The sequence below is a fragment of the Onychomys torridus genome, chromosome 2, assembly GCF_903995425.1.
Source record: "Onychomys torridus chromosome 2, mOncTor1.1, whole genome shotgun sequence".
NCBI classification, from domain to species: Eukaryota; Metazoa; Chordata; class Mammalia; order Rodentia; family Cricetidae; genus Onychomys; species Onychomys torridus.
This window is the reverse complement of record NC_050444.1, coordinates 130,287,303-130,293,986: the sequence shown is the minus strand read 5'-3', so window position 1 is coordinate 130,293,986 and position 6,684 is coordinate 130,287,303.

Below are 6,684 nucleotides of genomic sequence, written 5' to 3'. Positions count from 1 at the left end.
TTTTTGGTCATTTGTAAGAGTTTACATTTTAGAGACATTAATCTTTCATAATTTATAATATATCTGGGAATCAAACTTGGGTCCTCTGCAAAAGCAATATATTTGCTTAACTACGGAGCCATCTCTCCAGCTCCCAATCTTTGTTGTTTTGTGAAGCAGGGTCTCAGTTTGTAGCCCAGGTTGTCCTGTAGCTCACTGGGTAGCCCAGGCTGGCCTTGGACTTCTTGACTTCCCAAAGGCTAGGATTGCAGATGTGTCCACCATGCCTGCTCTTTAAACATCGTCAGTTGCTTACGTATTTGGAGATGAGGAGAATATGTAGATGGGAAGAAAGCGAATTACCCATTTTGACAGATCAGGAAGGGATGTGGTGGACAAGTGTGTGTGCTGCTCTTGGTGAGCGGCTCAGCTAAAGCAGTGCAGCTTACTCAGGCTTACTGCTCATGTATGTGGGTCTTTCCTGAGCTGCTTGGGTTTCTGTACAGCATGGTGGCTCCTTCTAAGAGAGGACCATCCTGAGAGCAAGGTGAAAGAGCAAGACTTTATGGTCTAGCCTTAGGTAATACTGCCTCATATCTACCACCTTCTGTGTGTTGAGATAGAGTCTCTCTGGAATCAAGGGGAGGGCACATAGACTTTATCTCTAGACTTGGCTATGGAAACATTCTAGAAGACTCTGGGACAGATAACAGGGTTACTGTCTTTAGAGGGTCCATTATGCCAGTGAGAGTCATCTATGTTGTAAGGTAGTCATTATTTTCTAGGTTTTGCTTTTTTTTTTTTAATATGGATTTCATATAGCACAGGCTGTGTAACCACGGCTGACCTGATCTGATGCTCTCGCTTCCACCTCTACAGTGCTAGAATTACTGGCGTGCACCATCACCTGTCAGCTTACTTGCTTACTTTTTAAATTGCTGTATAGCCCCCACTCCCTCTTTCCCTCCCTTCCTCCCTCTCTGTCCCTCTGGTTCTTTGTGTAGCCTAGGCTGCCTTCAGACTCATTATGTAGCCAAAGCTGGTTTGAACTCCTGATGCTTCTGACTCCACCTCACAAGTCCTGGTGTTAGCTTTATGCCACCACCCACAAAGTAAATTATCGTTCTGTCTCCCTGCCCCCAGGGGGTCTACATAGCCCCCACTGGCCTGGAACTCACTATGTAGACCAGGCTAGCTACAAACTCAACGAGATCTGCCTGCCTCTGCCTCCCGAGTGCTGGAATTTAAAAATGTGTGCCACAACACCTGGCTTGTCGGCTTCCTTTTGTGACAGTCTCACTGTTTAGTGTACACTGGCTTGGAACTTAGTCTGTAGCCCAATCTGGGTTAGACCCCATGATTCCCTGACTCTGCCTCTAATACTGTTGTTGCAGGCAGACACTACCACTCCTAGAAAATTATTGTGTGATATTTCATTGAGTGTGTATAGTCCAATTTGTGTATCTGCACTTCTATTAGTTATCTGTAGTCTTGGCCGTGTCGGAGAGCTGCTGTGAAAGTCCTTTTTTGTTTGTTTGTTTGTTTGTTTGGTTTTTTTTGTTTGTTTGTTTATCGATACAGGGTTTCTCTGTGTAGTTTTGGTACCTATCCTGGATCTTGCTCTGTAGACCAGGCTGGCCTCGAACTCACAGAGATCTGCCTGGCTTTGCTTCCCAAGTGCTGGGATTAAAGGCATGTACCACTGCTGCCAGGCACTCCTGTAAATGTCTTTATCAAAGTCTCTTGGTGAATGAAAGCCACCTTCTATCAACAGTGTTGCTTTGAAGAAACACACCCACACCCACACCCACACCCACACAATTTACTCTCTTTCCCTCTTCCAGTCTGTCAGGTATTGTAGCTATAACTACTTGAATAGTAGGTAAATCTGTCAGTATTTTTAAAACTTTTATTCACTTACTTCATGTGTGTGTTTGTGTGTGTGTGCATGCAAGTATGTGTGCACATGTGCCTCGGTGCATGTGTGGCATTCAGGGGACAGCTGGTGAGAGTTGGTTCTCTGCTTCCACCACTTGGATTCCAGGGACTGAACACAGGCAATCAGCCTTAGCCACAATCACCTTTATCCACTGAGCCATTTTGCCTGCCTCTCTGCCGCCTCTCTGCCTCTCTCCTGAGCTGAGGACCAAACCCAGGACCTCATGCTTGCTAGGCAAATGCTCTATCACTGAGCTAAATCCCCAACCCGCCTAAATAGCCCCGAAGTAACCCTGTGTGAATAGTTGTGACAAAGGAAAGTCTGAAGTCTGGAGCATGGACAGTCACTTCTTCTCTAGGCGTGGCTCCTGGTGCAAGCAGGTGCCTTTAAGTCACCTCTCCCCTTTGCCTGGAGTCTCTCCATTAGCAGACAGGATTACAAATGCTGCCATACTGTTCTACCAACAGAATAGAGGACCAAGTGCTCCCTGAGCACAAAGCAGCGCACCAGAAGGGTTCTCACCAGTTAGGTGGAGGTGTCTCTCAAAATGCTCTCATTGTTCTTTCATCCCCAGTAGAGTTGGCAGACAAGTTTCTTTGGACTGGTTCTGGTACTACCCCTGCCTTCTGGAGAACTGCGTTCACAGCTGTGGCTGGAGTTTGAGGTGATTGGAGGTTGCTCTCTCCTGAGTTGGAGGTGGGGGAGGGCAGGAGAGCATAAGGAGAGTGTGTAGTGCATCTCTCTCCCAATTCAGCAGGTTCCCGCTGATCTCCAGATGGGACTGAGTTAACCCATGTAGTGTCTGGCAGAGAATGTTAGTGGCTTATTGTGAAGCTGAAGCCAGTTTTGGGCTCATAGGATCTTCTATTTTTGCATCCAAAGCCCCTGTTCCTTACTCTTTCCTTGGTGTTGTATGTATATGTGCATACACCTAAAACACATCTTTTGAGGCTTTAATAATGTTTACATGTTATTTTCTATAGTGTTATAAACTACCACCTTAGCCGGTACCATGCTCTGGCTTTGTAGCTCCTGCCCTTCTCTGAGATGGCATTGGCTACCACCTTGTGTTGTCATTGTGCATGTCAGGCAAGAGCCTGAACTCTGCTCAAGGGCAGGGACTCAACCTATGTCCAGAAACAAGCATGCTTATGTTTCCAAAGCTTCATTTTACCTGGCATTTTCCCCCCAGCTCACATATTCAACAGTGACCTCTGCAAAGATGGCTTTCCTGGCTAGAAAGTAATTGCCTTCACTCAACAGTCCATTACATTGTTTTATGGCTGCTGGCATTTGAGTTGTGTTGTAGAATATTATTTTAAGATGTGTTACATTTGTTTATGCTGTGGAACATTTGTTTAATGATGCAAAGGTGTGTTGCATTCTTTTACGTTGCATTTGTTTAACTCTGTGAAGCTGTGTCACTTTGCCTGTCTAAACACCTGATTGGTCTAGTAAAGAGCTGCATGGCCAGTAACAAGGCAGGGAAAAGGAGAGGCGGGGCTGGCAGGCAGAGAGAATAAATAGGAGGACCCTGGGATGCACCAAGGGGTGAGAAAAGAAGGGGCCAGCCACCCAGCTACACAGTCAGACACGGGATAAGAAGGAAGGAAAGGTAAAAGAAATAGAGAAAGGTAAAAGCCCAGAGGCAAAAGATAAATGGGATAATTTAAGAAAAGCTGGTTAGAAACAAGCCAAGGCCGGGCATTCATGTCATAATAAGACTCCGTGTATATTTATTTGGGAGCTGGGTGGTGGGCACCCCCAAAGGGCAAGGAGCCAAAGAATAAACAACAGCGTTGGAATAGTTTCACTGATTTACTTACTTGTCTTTGTTATGGGAATACCCACTACTGAACGCCGAGGTCCCGTCTGTCCTGTCCACTGCTACATTCTCAATTGAAGTGCTCAGTACAGAAACAGGCTTAGGGAATGTAACTGCCCAACAAGGCTTTATCTAGTGCCTGGGGAGTGGGCATCCAGGCCTCTTCTCCCAGACTGGACAAAAGGTCACTCTTGAATAGAATAGCTCTACCTTCTCAATGAGTTGGAAGAGACCAAGTATGAATATTCTGAGAACAAGGCAAAGCAAGACTAGGTTCTAGAACCAGAGACAAGAAACAGGTGGCGGATACACAGCTCGAGAGCTGGGGTCATACCCTCCCTCAGCTTCCCATGTGCAGCACTGAACCCAGTAGTAGGTGCTCTGTGAGCAGCTGCTGAGTTGCTATAGCTGGGGATATAATTCAGTGGTGGAGTGTTTGCCTACCACATGTGGAGGTTTAATTTCTAGCATTAAAACAACTGTCTTGCTACCTAAGAGAGAAGCCAGGGGTAGTGGTGCATGCCTGTAATCCCAGTGCTTAGGAGGTGGAGGCAGGCAGGAGATCAGGGCTAGCTTTGGCCATAGAATGAAGCCAGCCTGGGCTATCTGAGATCCTGTTTTAAACATCTGAGAGGGATTGGGGCTGGAGAGATGGTTCAGTTCTTAAGGGCACTGGCCTCTCTTCTAAAGGACCTGGGTTTGATTCCAAGCCCCCACATGGATCCAGTTCCAGGGGATCCAACACCCTCTTCTGGCCTTCATAGGCACAAGACACGTGGGAGGTATGCAAACACACACACTGACAAAATACCCATACATATAATTGTTTTGTTTGTTTTGTTTTGTTTTTTTTTTTGAGACAGGACTTTTCTTTGTGTAACTTCCCTGGATGTCCTGGAACTCATTCTGTAGACCAGGCTGGCCCTGAACTCAGAGATCCGCCTGTCTCTGCCTCCTGAGTGCTGGAATTAAAGGTGTATGCCACCACTGCCCAGCATAATTTTTAAAAAAAATAATAATAAAAACAGACCCTCTGGGGAGGGGAGGGCAGGCGGGAGAGATCGAGAATGAGTGTGAGAGTTCAAGAGAGATACAGATGACAGATGGGAGTTCCAGTGTATCACGAGTTACTTTCGTGTCGGTGACCACACACCTGACAGCTTAAGGAAGGATGGATTTCCTTGGGTTTGTGCTTTCAGCAGGTCTGGAAAGGCCTGGCAGAGTTCACAGCAGCGGGAGGGTGGGAGCTGAGGACTGCTCATCTTGAGGCCATGGACTAGGAAACAGAGTAATCTTGAACTAGAAGCTGGCCTAACACTTAAGGCCTTGCTTCCTGACCTACCTTGGCCAGCGGGGTCCCACAACCTCCCCAAGTAGTGCCACCAGCCATGGACCAAGTGTTCAAACACAGGAGCCTGTGGGTTCCACAACATGACAGGACCAAGTAGAGAAATGCAGCAGTCAATAAGAGTTTATGATTAAGATCTGTATCATTTATTGTTCAGCAGTTGAGTTTCTTTTGTGGTTCAGGTCATGTCCTTGGCACTGAGAAGAAAGGTAAATCCTGGCCGTCAAGGAGCTCACAGTCTAGTGGGGTAAACACACAAAAATAAATATAATGCGATGTATCCAAAGGGTCGAGGAAGATAAAGGGCAGAGGAACCTAAATACTATGAGAATGTCTGCAGCTGAGAAAAGACCCATCTGTCTAGTGGGCATTTTTGTAAGGATAAAGCAATGGTTCAAAGGCTCACTGATTACCCACATCAGAATTACCTAGAACACACACTAACATGTAAGTTGTCAGTGCTTTCTGCATACTTTGACTCAGCACCTAGGGACTACATCTTAAAGTGCTTGTGATTCCACTGTACCTCAAATTGAGAACCCGGGAGATAGAATTTGTTGTTTCAGCTGAATGAGGAGTGATCCATGCATCTGAAATGATGACTTAACTTTCTTCCTGTCTCTGGAAACCAAACGCAGGGCCTGATGCATGCTAAGAACATAGATCAACTATTAGCCCCTGTATTGGGCCTTCAGTGAAGTAAAGAAGAGAAGGGACCCCACATGTACTAAGTTCTATTGTAGTATATATGTAAGCTAACTGAAATCTCAAAATAATCCTATGAAGTAGATATCATCCCCATGTTCAGAAGAAATCAGAGTTTAAGTAATTTATCATTAACAAACTAAAGTAATGCTGATATCTGAACCCAACTCAATGAGCTCCAAAGCCCACCTTAGAAACACCATGTTGGAATCAGGGAACACATTTACAGACTAACTGCTCTGGTTTCCATTTATTATTTGCTAGATCTCTTTGGTAAAATATTGACGACTGTCAGATGCTACTTCAGTCACATCTGATATAACCACCCATGGCTACAGCATCCTCCTTTGGCAAGACAGGATTGAGGGCAAAGCTGGGAGGAACTATGAAATGAATGGCTAGTTCTTTATTTCCAGCATCTTTTCATCCTCTAGTAGAGGTGTCATGAAACTGTTCTGTGACTAAGCACTGGGTCTATCTGGAGAGAAAGCAAACATAGCTGGATACTCACAAAAGCAGCCCCACCCAACGCTGAGTCTGGAGACGTCTATCACCCAGAAGCGTGGAAGGCATTTAAGGAAAACTGTGGGTTGAGAGCACTCAAGTTCTCAAAATGTGGACTACTGGGACCACAGCAGGTCTAGAAGCTGCATCAGAGAACAACTCCACCTTTAGAGAAACTGACAGCACAGAACAGCTTCTCCAGGTTAAATAAACACTCTGTTTCTCTATCCAGAAATAATGGGATGGCCAGCCCTACTGTCTTAGTTACTGTTCTCTTGTTGTGAAGAGACACCATGACCAAGGCGACTTTTACAAAAGAAAACATTTAATTGGGGGTTTGCTTACAGTTTCAGAGGCTCAGTCCATCATCATCATGGCAGAGTG